Genomic DNA, 12735 nt, shown 5'->3' on the forward strand with positions numbered 1-12735 from the left:
TCCATGGAGGCGAGTGCGTGGGTGCTGGCGAGGTCGGCGATGGAGTCGCTGAACTGAGCCCGGGGTCTGGGGGTCTGTAGATGAGTGTTCCTCTGAGGGGGGTGTTGGGGTCGGTGTGGATCCGGAAGTGCAGGTGTTTGGTGGCTTTGAGGGTGTCGTCTGCATGGGTGGCGACCTTGAGGTTGGACTTGTGGACGATAGCTATTCCTCCTCCTGTTCCGTTGGTGCGATCCCTGCGGGTGATCATGTAGCCATCCAGGATGGCTATGGCGATGTCAGGCGCTGAGGAGTGGTTCCACCAGGTCTCGGTCAAGAAGGCCATGTCTGGGGCAGAGGTGTCGAGCAGATCCCAGAGCTCGACGGCATGTTTGTTTGCGGAGCGGGAGTTGAGGAGTATGCAGTGGAGGTGGTTGGGTCCAGTCCTTGGAGGTTTGGTGGTTCTGTTGCAGGTGAAGCTGAAGGTGCGGCAGGAGAAAGGTCCGTGGGTCCATTTCGGGGTGGCCTGGAAGCAGGTGTGGTTTTGGCCAGTGTTGAGTGAATGGAGGCTGCTGGCGTCGTAGTGGAGCCTGGTGTTGTGGCATTGGCGGGGACCAGGGGTTCTGGCCCTGGCTGCGGTCCAGGCACGGACGGGCGCAGACAGGATTGCCTTAGGGCTGCGCAGCTTTCCACCATTATAAGGGGAGCTGGGAGGGAGGAGCAGCTGGGAGGCAGGAGGCAGGGGTAAGCGAATGGGCATGGGGGTGGGGCCACAGGGCAGCAGCAGTGGGAAAGTGGGCACCGGGCATGGAGGGGCGAGGGAAAAAACGGAGCCCAGGAATGGGCAGCGGGAACAAGGGTGTGAGGCGCAAGGGCTGGTGTAGCAGGAAACAAGGGTGCGAGGCACAAGGGCTGGTGCAGCTGCAGAGGGGGAGCGACCTACATGGCAAGGTCAAGGGTCTCTCACCTCACATCTGTCACCAGTTTTAAGGGGAGCTGGGAGGGAGGAGCAGCTGTCCGGCGGGAGGCAGGGGTTAGCAAATGGGCACGGGATGGAGCCACAGGGGCAGCAGTGGCAGGAAAGAGGGCAGTGGGCACGGGGGGTGAGGGATAAAACGGCGTCCAGGAATGGGCAGCAGGAACAAGGGTGCGAGGCGCAAGGACTGGTGCAGCAGGAAACAAGGGTGCGAGGCACAAGGGCTGTTGCAGCTGCAGCGGGGGGAGCGACCTACCTGGCAAGGTCAAGGGTCGCTCCCCCCTGTATGCTCCATTTGCAAACAGGGGCCTCACTACGTAACGCTTGAAACCTCATCTGCTATAACTTCTTCTACATTTCTAGGTACTATCACCGCTTTTGCTATAGGGCTGCCATTCTTTATTTCACAACATTGTCCGCTTTCATCAATAGCATGAACTAATCTGGAGATAGCTTTCCTCATTAAAGAAAGGCTCAGTACTAGAAATATGCATCCATTCTCCACCGAAAACTTTACAAAAGTTACTGCTATTAACTAATCTTGACTTTAGATTTGTCTTTTCATGTACAACACTGTTTAGTCAAGAGTCTTTATCTTTTTTTAGAATCAAAATGAAAACTTCCTCTTCAAAGCAAAGGCCTAATCAACTAATCTCTCAACTTGTTCTTTCTGTTTCAGTGCCTCTCTCTTTCTTCTATACTTCTTCAACGTACTTTTTAGGATCATCCCGGCTCTGATTTCCTTAAACTGCTACTGTCAACTGCTTAATATATGTCCATATCTTTTCTGTTCTTGCAATTTACAGTTTGTCCTCTTTTATTGTTTCCATAGGTATAATTTCATTTTCTATTTTTTGTAATCTTTTTAAATGTTTGCATATACTTTTAAGAAGTCTTTGTCCCTTTTCCAGTAGCTCTATTTTCTTTCACCACTTTATTTGCATGTTGCCCCTATTGTAACTCATTTTTGCAAAATACTTTAGTTTCTTCTGTTGCTTTTTCATTCAAGCTTTAGTAGGCATTGTTACTCTGTGTAGTTATGTAGATATTGTTCTGTAAAAAAACAAGTATATTAAAATTGTTACCGTAGCCAATCTACCAAATACTTTACTAGTGACTTACACATAATACAAACATATTTCATGTTGTGGTGCAGTTTTAATTCTACTGATGAATCTAGACATATTACCACATACCCTTCCTTCAATATAACAAAAAGAGAGCAAAAGAAAAAACTTTATCTATTAGTTACATTTTAACATTTTAGCACCCTCTTGTACAACAAAGCTGCACCATATCTCACTTCTCACTTTCACATGGTGAAAGACGAGTTTATTCCTTCTGTACTAAATTTTAAAATGAATACCAAGGGTAGGAAGCATTATTATAATCCCCATGCACTTTCTGGGGCCTCTTTTTTGACACAATGCTGCCATAGTATGGTGCTCCATATTTACAAAGCCACTCTGAGTAGCTTGTCATGGCCTTTTAAAATGGACATTTTTCAGGTAGCACTTTGCATGACAGAAGCATGCCACAGGTATTGTTGCGGAAGTTCCCATGCAACACCCATGGTTTCTGCCACATATCCAAATTTACAATGATGTGTATACCTGGCAGTGCGTCACCAATGGAGATATTGGGAGATGCAACAAGGAGAAATACTTTTCTTTCTCCTCATTTTTCCCTATTTCTATGCATGCTGCATTCTACAACAAGTATGCAAGGAAGAAAAACCTCTCATGATTATTTTTGTACAGGTTTCCCATCCTGCAGAATAAACAATCATCCCCACTACACATGCACCCTTGCACCATGGTACAAGGGTGCCTCCATTGGTGCATGGCAGCCAGTTCTCCACCAGCACAGGGGAGAGCATAGGGATCTGTCATAGTGCTGGAAATATGAGGCATCCCTGTGCTTTGTTAATATGTTAATGTTAATGTTAATGTTAATATAAATTTATTAAGCGCTCGCACGCCCAGGGGCTTCATGGCGCTATAGAAGAAACACAGCACACCGGTTAGAGACAGAAATTGGGCGACTCATCAATAAGCCTGGGAAAAAAGCCAGGTTTTAAGGGAGCGTCTGAAACTCAAGATGTTGTCGCTCAGTTTTAATTGGTGAGGAAGGGAGTTCCAGAAGGTGGCTGCCAGGAGGTCAAAGCAGCAGCCTCCGAGACGCTTCCTCTTATAAGAGGGAATGGTCAAAAGGGATTTGTAAGCAGATCGAAGATTACGGGAAGGATTATATCTGTTGAATAGATCTCTGATAAACTGAGGGCCAGAGTCATGCAAAGATTTAAAAAGAATACACCCAGTTTTGAAGGCTACTCGTTGCTCAATGGGCAGCCAATGTAGCTGTTTTAGCCCTAATCTGACAGACTGCCTTTTAGATAGGTTCAGAATAAGTCTAGCTGCTTGGTTTTGAACCAACTGGAGGCGTTTTAGCTCTCCAGCTGGGAGCCCGAGATAGAGGCTAATGGAAAAATCTAATCTGTACAGAACCAGAGAAATGACAATCTGAGTAAGGGCAGCCGAGGAGAAAAAACAGGCAATTTTCTTAATTTTCTTCAGTTGAAAAAAGCAGGATGACACAACTGCGCCTACCTGTCTTTTCAGGGAGAGATCCTCACTGATAAAAATCCCCAAGCTCTTAACTGAAGATGACTTGGGCGGAGGAACTCCCATGCTAGATGGCCAGAAACTAGGGTTCCAGCTAAGTGCACTCTTCCCAGGCAAGACCAATTCGGTCTTGCCTGGGTTAAGTTTCAAATGATTACAGCTCATCCAACTCAGGATGTGAGACATGGTGTTTTGAAAATCTATCACTGAGTCCTTGGTGTCTAAAGGAAAGATGAGCTGCAAATCATCTGCGTAATTGAAGATGGTAACGTTAGCTTCCCTGAGAGAATACAGAAGAGGGCGTAGATATAAATTAAAAAGCAAAGGTGATAATGACGAGCCCTGAGGCACTCCACAGGTGGTAGGTGTAATGGGAGCTGTGAAGGAACCCAATCTGACAGATTGAGTGCGGCCTGTAATGAAAGAGCGAATCCAGCTCAATGCAGAGCCCCTGAGGCCCGCTTGTTCGACACGGTTGACCAAGATGGCATAGTCAACCGTGTCGAACGCCGCCGAAAGGTCCAGTAGTACCAGAGCCTGATGGGTCCCCCTATCAGCATTCCGCCTCAGGGTATTCTGCCCCGCGAGGATGACCGCCTCGGTGGAGTGACAAGGGCGGAAACCCGCCTGATTGGGTGCAAGGTACTCTGAGTCTTCAACAAATTTGGAGATACTGTCACAGACGTGAGCTTCCAGAAGTTTAGCACAGTAAGGCAGCAATGATATAGGCCTATAGTTAAGAGGATCCAACGGATCAGCTCCGACTTTTTTTAGCAAGGGAATGAGGAGAGCTTTCAAAGTGATGCCGAATTACTCAGCCAAATATCTTGCAGCTCCATACTGCATTGGTTTCTTCTAAATATAACCCCAAGTGTAAAAGTACATACAGTGTCTCAGCACTACACATACAAAAACACAACATAAGAGCTTTTGGATGCCTCTCTCCCACTGTGTTACTGATCTATTTACTACCTCAGTACTGTTATACTTAAATGTATCAGATTTACATTCTGGAAAATGGTGCATATAACAATCTGCATGTTAATGTCTATCAAAGCATATTCCTCACTAATTTTTCCAACCAAATCCAAAGAGTATGTCACAGCTTGCATATATAATTCACCAGACTGTTCTTAAAGATTACGTATTCTTCAGTAAAAGTTGTAAAAACATTTATGGTTGAATTCAGAGAGCAAATTTCTGAAAGACTTACTTGCTCTCCCCTTGAGTACTCCCACAGTCCCGGTTTGCCTAGACGTGGGATTTAAGACAATTAAGGACCAGGCTCGTCTCCGGCCGTTGCTATTATGGGCTCGTTTGTGGAGGGTGCCAGAGCTAAAAGCTTATGCTGACGGGCTGTCTGAGGTGATGGAAATGGGGGGCTGGCACAAGATCAAGTGGCTGAGGGAGATAAAAAACCTTTTGGGGAGCTGGGCTTGGGAGACTATTGGACTACAAAATCTGCCCCACCCAAGGTTATCCTGAAAAAACATTATTGGGACTGGGTTTCCTCCCAACTTATTGATAACCCACGTCACTGCAATTCGACCGCAGCATTTCTTTGAATTAAGGACGTGGTGGCTTACGAACCCTACCTGGATTTGATCACCATGCCAGTCGATAGGGCTCTTTACTTCAAGTTCAGAATAGGCACTCTCCCGATTGGGGACCTCATATCCCGATGGAAATCACCAGTGCAGCTTTCACCCTTTTGTGCTTTCTGCCCTACAAGGCCTGAGACGTTGGCACATATCCTTTTTGAGTGCCCAGACTATATCCGTCCAAGGAGGTGCTGGCTCAAACCCCTATTCAAACGCCTTGGGACACGTGAAAATTTGGTAGCGCTACGTATTTTGTTAACAGACACATCTCCTCCTATAGTTTGTGGTATCTCTAAATTTTTAAAATGGTCGTGGATACTTCGCAGAAACAGACTGTCTATCTCAATTTAATCTAGTTTTAACTAATTTATTTCATGCATCAAATGGCATTTTTATTTGTTCTTAACTTGTGAGACATTTGTATTGTTCATCTGCAGTTACCTACTATTTGTAATGCTTTTAAGATACAATTGTTTATCGAAATAAAGCTTTTCATTTCATTCATTGAATACATGAATACTCCCTGGATGATTGAATTGGTGCATGCATAGTACCCAGGTTATTCTTAGAGGATGATGATTCCCTGAGTATATCAGAACTCTATGGGCCATTCCATATCTGCATAGTCACTGGCTGCATGTTTATATGAATATGTCACTACTATCTGGCCGTTTGGATGAGTGCATGAATAGTGGCTGATTAGGTAAGGGCATAACTAATGGCTCAATAATTCTATTTATGCATTGATACTGGTTGGATGATTAAAGGAGTGTAACTTTAGTGCCTGGATGATTGCAGGAGTGCATATATAGTATATACATGATTTATAGAGTGCATGGATAGTGCATACATGATTGTTTAAGAACATGCATAGCACCTATCAGATAGGATGAGTGCATAGGTAGAGTTTCAGTGATTGCATGACTACTTGCCTGCTGCAAAATGTGTTTTTTGTTCAGTAAACAGGTTGTGCCTGGCTGTCTAGCTAGCTACATGGGTTGTGCCTGGATAATTCAATGAGTACATCAGTAATATCTGGCTGTAATGTCTGGCTGATTACATGGGTGCATGACTAGTGTCAGAGGGAATGCATGTTTCCATTGTTAAACCTTGCGAGATTGGATGAAAGTAAGTATACTGCTGGGGTGATTGTATCAGTGAAAGAGAATTCCCTCAGTAATTAAATGAGTACATAGCTACTGGATGAATAACAAGTTTACTACAATAGTACTCTCTACGTAATTAGGTGACTGCATGAGTAGTACCTGAGTGTTTGCATGAGTGTGCCTCAGTATTTCAATGACTGCATGCATTGTAAGTGTATGCTTGGGAAACTGCCTGACTTCTGTGCAAGTGTTACAAATGACTGCATAGTTACAGCTTTGTTAATTGCATAAGTAAATGGTTACTGTCTGGGTGACAAATATATAAGTAGTGCCTCCATAGTTGAATGACTCCATAATTTCTGCCTGCCTGATTTCAAGAATATATGTGTAGAGTCTAGGTAATTGAATAACTCTATGGCTACTGAATAACTGATTTAATGACTGCCTCACTAGTGTTTGGCTACTCCCTAGCTGACTTTTAAAGTATCTTCATTACTGTTAGATACATAACTGTTGTGTATACATATCATTGGTTATCTCCTGTCACTATCAAATGACCAGTTTTAATATATATGCTTTCCTACTGAGATATGTGGGACTGAAGTCTCGATATCATACTTGGTATATAAATGAATACATGGCTCTCTAGCAGCACACATTGCTTTGTTATTGAGCATCCACATGCATCACTAAGTTTCTAAAATGGAAAACAGCATTTTAAACCATTTGAGAATGGTATAGCTACATACGTTCTTAAATACTTCTTCTGCCTCTAAAACATAGATTCAGCATTTTCCAAACAAAAGCTACACTTCAAATAAAGCTAGCACAAAAACTCTCAATGCATTCTGCACTAATATTCCTTCTCAATTGTAAACAAACCATGTTTGAAAATACACCACACTCACCATATAACTGACATTTATATCAGCCTAACTGAACATAGATCACCATGTACACATATATGCAATTTCTTAATAGATGTGCACCTTTCTAGCTGTCGGTACATCCCAAATTCAAAGCTTGATCATCCAGGTTCTCTCTGCTTTTGGAAGACCCATTGTTCAATTTCTTTATTTTTGCCACCAACCTGGTCGCTTGTTTATGAATTCCATTCTTTGGGGTGATGGTTACCACACCCCCCTTTCAGCCCCCCTTTCATGTGACTACTTTAGGTACAGCTCCTCTCTCATTACATATATCTTGTGTAGATAGCAGGGGATTGGTTACACTATCAGGGATGACAGGGGTAACTGGTACAGTTTGGGGGGGGGGGGGAATGGATCGATCGAAGAGCGACGAGGGTCTGGAGTTAATTACAAGCCTCTGTCAGTGAGCTCTATTTTTTTAGGCTTCCATGCCTACAGCCCTCTGTAGCATCCTGACAATTGAAGTTGGTGGTATGGAGGAGGGAAGAGCCTGTGGCAGAGCTTTTAATTGATCAGAACAGGTCTGTTTTCCCATTGTTGATGCATGAATGGTGGTACAGTGCAGCCACCCCCCAAAAGCTAACCCACCAATACTCCAGCTAGTTAGAGAGGGAAGCAGAGGAATGAATGGGGAAGCAAACTGCTAGATGCAATTGATGGGATGCAAAGTAAAAGGGAAAACGATTTCAAACCAGCAGCCATACTTTACTAACCAGATACAAGGTAGCCTGTTACAATTTCTGCCTGCCATAGACCTTGATAGTTAGGTGATTAAGCTCGGTGGAGTAAGAAGGTGAAGTGGGGACTGCACAGTGAGCTTCTCCAAATGTAAAAAGCCAATAGGGGGGGGAGCCCAGACCAGCCTCTTCCGGGCTCTGACAAGCACAGACAGGCCCGCCCCTGGACTGAGCGAGGCCCGGGCTGCAGGGCACTGATGCAGGATTTATGCACCTCCAGGCGCAGGATGCTGGTGCCAATTTCGGCAGAGACTGCTGGGGCTTGTGGTCCTGCCCCCTCCTACAATTAGTAATGGGCTATCCTTTCTAGCCATCTTTCCAAAAATATACACCGCTCTGCATCTTTAACTAAACTCAAAAGTCCCCCTGTGGATATAAAGCTATCTGCAACCACAAGAACAATATCTCAACATCTAAGCACATGTTAAATGATCATATTATTTAAAAAAAACCACAATGACAAACACTTCCCAATATATATTCCTAACAAATATTACTTCTCTCTAAAGCATATACAGGCAGACAACATGTTCTCATCTTTTATTTGTGACTACACTATTTAATAATGTAACTAAAAGTACTACAACTCCCAGAATGTAAATCACAGCTTTAAGCTTTATCTCTTTTGTACTTGATATCTAGACATTTAAAACATTCTTAGTTCCTCATTTCAACTTTCCTATAATAATACTATACTATGTTTTCAATAACATACAGTAATTCCTTTTTCTTTTACTTCCTAAACCATTCACCATTAAGCATTTAAACACATACCCTTAAATACAGACAGTTCACCTGCTTTATTTAATCAACAGCCAGCAATAAGACTTTTTCCTGAGCCATCCAATACACTACCTAATTTTATTCACTTTCATGCTGACAGCATCCAGTGAAATATATAGCTATGTAATTTTTGACAGGGACTACTTGTGTTTACCAAATGTGCAGATTACTTAGTTTGGCCAGAGAGGATTAAAGTTTCATCAGTTGCTGGCTTTGGTTAAATCTATTGTGGATTCCCAAGCTTCTCACCTCATGATTGTGTACTGTGGTGCCAGAGACCTAGGCACATTGACTGGGGGTAGGGATGGAAATTCTAAAGGAAGAAAGCTTTGCAGAACTGATGTCAATTTTCCATCACACTGTCTTGGTTTACTCTAATATATACCAAAGACAGAAATGGAAGTAGTTCAATCAATTCTCTCCACAGATTGGCAAACCCAGGGAACATGTTAATAAAACTGTTTATGTATTCCACTTAGACTATAGCATGGGCTGTATCTATAACAACAAGTGTTTTGACATGCAAAAAATGTATAGAAATTATGGAGTACACTTTACAGATAAGGGCAACAGGGTAATAGTCTTTTATTTGATCAAACATATGATCATTCACATCATATAAAAGCAGTGCATTAAAATGAAGCAATTAAAATACATTAAAACACATGTTATAAACAATGGAATATGACAAACTGATAATTCTTTCTTTTTAAGAACGAGAATGTATAACATCGTGCCCTATGTCAGTATTATGCTACATAAAAAAAATCTAGTGTTCAGAAGACAATGTGCCCTGTTTAGACCTCTTCCACCAGGCATATAACAAAAACTTTGTGATTGCGAACACTAGCCAGCTTGTGGTATCTGACCTGAATAGGCGTAAAGCTCCCATAGGACGAGTAAAAGATAAAATACGGCAAACAGGCGCTATCCAAATTTTTCTGAGGGCAGCATAAAAAGCGCAGCAGAATAGAAAGTGCTCAATAGTCTCAGGATAAATATGACAAAAAGGACACAATGGATTGACTGGCACATTTCTCCAAGAACTTCTTTTGGTATTCAGAGGGAGTGTCCCATATCTAAATTCGATATACAACGCTCGAGCCTGGGATGGTTCAACAGCATCTAAAAAATCTCAAAGTCAAAACCTCCTTTAAAGTGAAAACACCTCTCGGTTAAAGTGCCATGTGCAATACAGTTTACACTCTCCGTGTCCATTAAGTCCCAAAACCCTTTTTAACAAGGGGTACCATAAATTTAGTAATGGACTCTGGTTCCTCCCATAGCTACCCCAACCCTATTTTTAAGAACCAGGCCTTGATCTTGCTGAACCACTTAATGTGGCCTGTTTGCAGGGCAATCAGCTCGCCTAGGGACTCCTTCAATGGGACCTGTGTGTTACTTGTCCATACTGTTACCCAGAACAAAAGTACCCTGAGGATGTCAAAATGATGCATGGAGTCATGATAGCTCTAAGGAATTTGTTTTTGGCGAGGGTGAGATCCGCCAAGTTTTCCACCCCCAGAGCTCTGCCCCATACAGGCTGCTCCAAGGCCTTTCGCATTGTGGAGTTCTAAGATAGGCGATAGTGGCCGGTAAGGGGATGCCCTGACCATAGGTACTATGGCACAATCAACATGTTGGAGGGTCAGTATACTCTTCCCCAACTGTGGAGTCCAGACCAGCCTGTCACTAATACGGACACCCAAAAATCGAAGGACTTAACTTGCTCCAAAACCTACGACCCCAACACAAGTTTACCTCTATTAGGATTAAAAATCATGTATTTGGTTTTGGAGCAATTTATTCCTAAGCCCTTGTCTTTGCAAACTTTAGCAAATGTATTCAAAAGATTCTGGATGCCACAAGGTGTTCTGGTTATAAGCAGTGTATTGTCTGTGAAAATCAGACAGGGCACTACACTACCTGTCAGTTTTGGGAGATAGGCACCACAGTTATAGAGTTCTCCTATTAGACCAAATATTATAAAGGGTAAATATTGTAGAGGCAAGAACGCAACCTTGGTGAACACCTTTCTGAACCAGTATATCCTGGGTCAGGCTGCCATCGGGATTCCATCTAACCTTAGCATAGGTCTCATGATGTAACCGAATCAAAATCCTGAGTAGATAAGATGGTAGTCCTAGTTCACTCAGTGTTAACCAAAGTTCAGACCGATCTATAGAATCAAAGGTCGTTTTTAAGCCCACGAATATTACATACAAATGGCCTCCTCTGATGGTAACTTCTTTCCATATTAGCATGCTGGTTGAGGTCCTGGGGAAATCAATGATTAAAGACCAGCAGTCTCATACCGTAGCACCCAGATACCCTATGGGTGGCAGTGCTGAGTTCTACAAATGCTGATTGTTTGATTGATTGATTGATTGATTGAGAACTAAACTCACGTGCTGACCATTCAACATCAACCTAGAGTCCCACTTGTTCAAACTGAACTAGAATGAAACCATCTCAACGTGCTTAACACACTAGTTTATTCTTTGGGACTGCCTCTTCTTTGCTCTATTGTTGTACTGTAACTCAGATTTGTTCTCTGTGAAGTATCCTAATATCCTTGCGCTAAATAAGTAAATGGTTATATCCTTAACTGATAGGTTTGTAGTGTATACTGAAATCCATTGTCTTTCAATCCTTAGGTTTATATAGCTAAATATTGCACAGAGTTTGTGTTAAAAAATGTCATGATATTGCTAAATGAATATATAAATATGCATCACAACAATGTAAATGATGCATGTGTCAGTTGTGCATATTTTGGGCCTGATTCACAAAGGGAAATTACAGTTTTGTGTAAGGACAGGTCTCTGTTTTTATGATTAGGGTTCTCCGCCTGACTAAGGAGTATTCATAGTTTCCATAGTCAGAAACCTACTAACTTGTAGTTTGTAAATACAAAAAAAACATTAACTGTAAGTTTACGTTTGCAAATCAGGCCTTTTGGTTGATCAATAAACTAGTCTTCCTTGCAAAGATTTGCAGAGTTGGGAAACTTTGGCAAGTACATGAACTTTGCAAACATTGCCTTGTATGGACTTTTGTTGCTAGATTAATCTCTCCCTAATGGGGAGTTCAAAGAAAATTCTTCATCCAAACACTTTCATAGGATTGCTTCATTGTAATATTTTAAATATTTTGTAACACATGTACATTTTGCCATGGTACAAAAGCTTTGAAAAATTCTTTCTATATCTCCTACAAACCCACCATTATGGTATAATAGCAGTGGGTGTTTCACTAACAACACTAATACACCATATATTTTTACACATTTTTCTACAGACACAAAGAAGGTAACTACACGGAGAAGAGGAATGGAAGCCTAGTGACCGAGTTCCTTCTGCTGGGACTTTCAGAGAACTTCAAAATAGAGACTTTTCTCTTTGTATTTTTCTTGGTTATATATGTGTTCACTCTGTTTGGAAATGTTACCCTGCTCACAGCATGCGTCTATGATCATAAACTTCATACTCCAATGTACTTCTTCTTGGGTAACCTCTCCTTCATAGACATCTGCTACTCATCAGTGACTGTACCCAACATGCTGAGACAACTCCTTGGTCAGAAGTGCATCAGCTTCTCTGGTTGTGCTGCTCAAATGTACGCATACCTTCTCCTGGGTTGTACAGAATGTGTGCTCCTAGCAGTCATGGCGTATGACCGGTATGTTGCAATCTGCTTTCCGTTGCGTTATACAGTCATTATGAGTAAGTCTGTCTGTATCTCACTGGCAGTATTCTGCTGGTTGAGTGACAGCCTCATGGCTCTGCTTGTTACAATTTTGGTACTGCGGTTGCCTCTATGTGGTCAAAATGTTATTGACAATTTCTTTTGTGAATCTACAGCTTTTGTAAAAATATCATGCGCGGACACCTCTTTCATAGAGATGGTGAGTGTCTCTGCTTCAATCTATGTGCTTGTGTTTCCGAGCATTTTTACCCTCTTATCCTACACTCGTATCATCATCACTATTATGAGAATTAGT

This window comes from Lissotriton helveticus, chromosome 6 (genome assembly GCF_964261635.1).
Source record: "Lissotriton helveticus chromosome 6, aLisHel1.1, whole genome shotgun sequence".
NCBI classification, from domain to species: domain Eukaryota; kingdom Metazoa; phylum Chordata; class Amphibia; order Caudata; family Salamandridae; genus Lissotriton; species Lissotriton helveticus.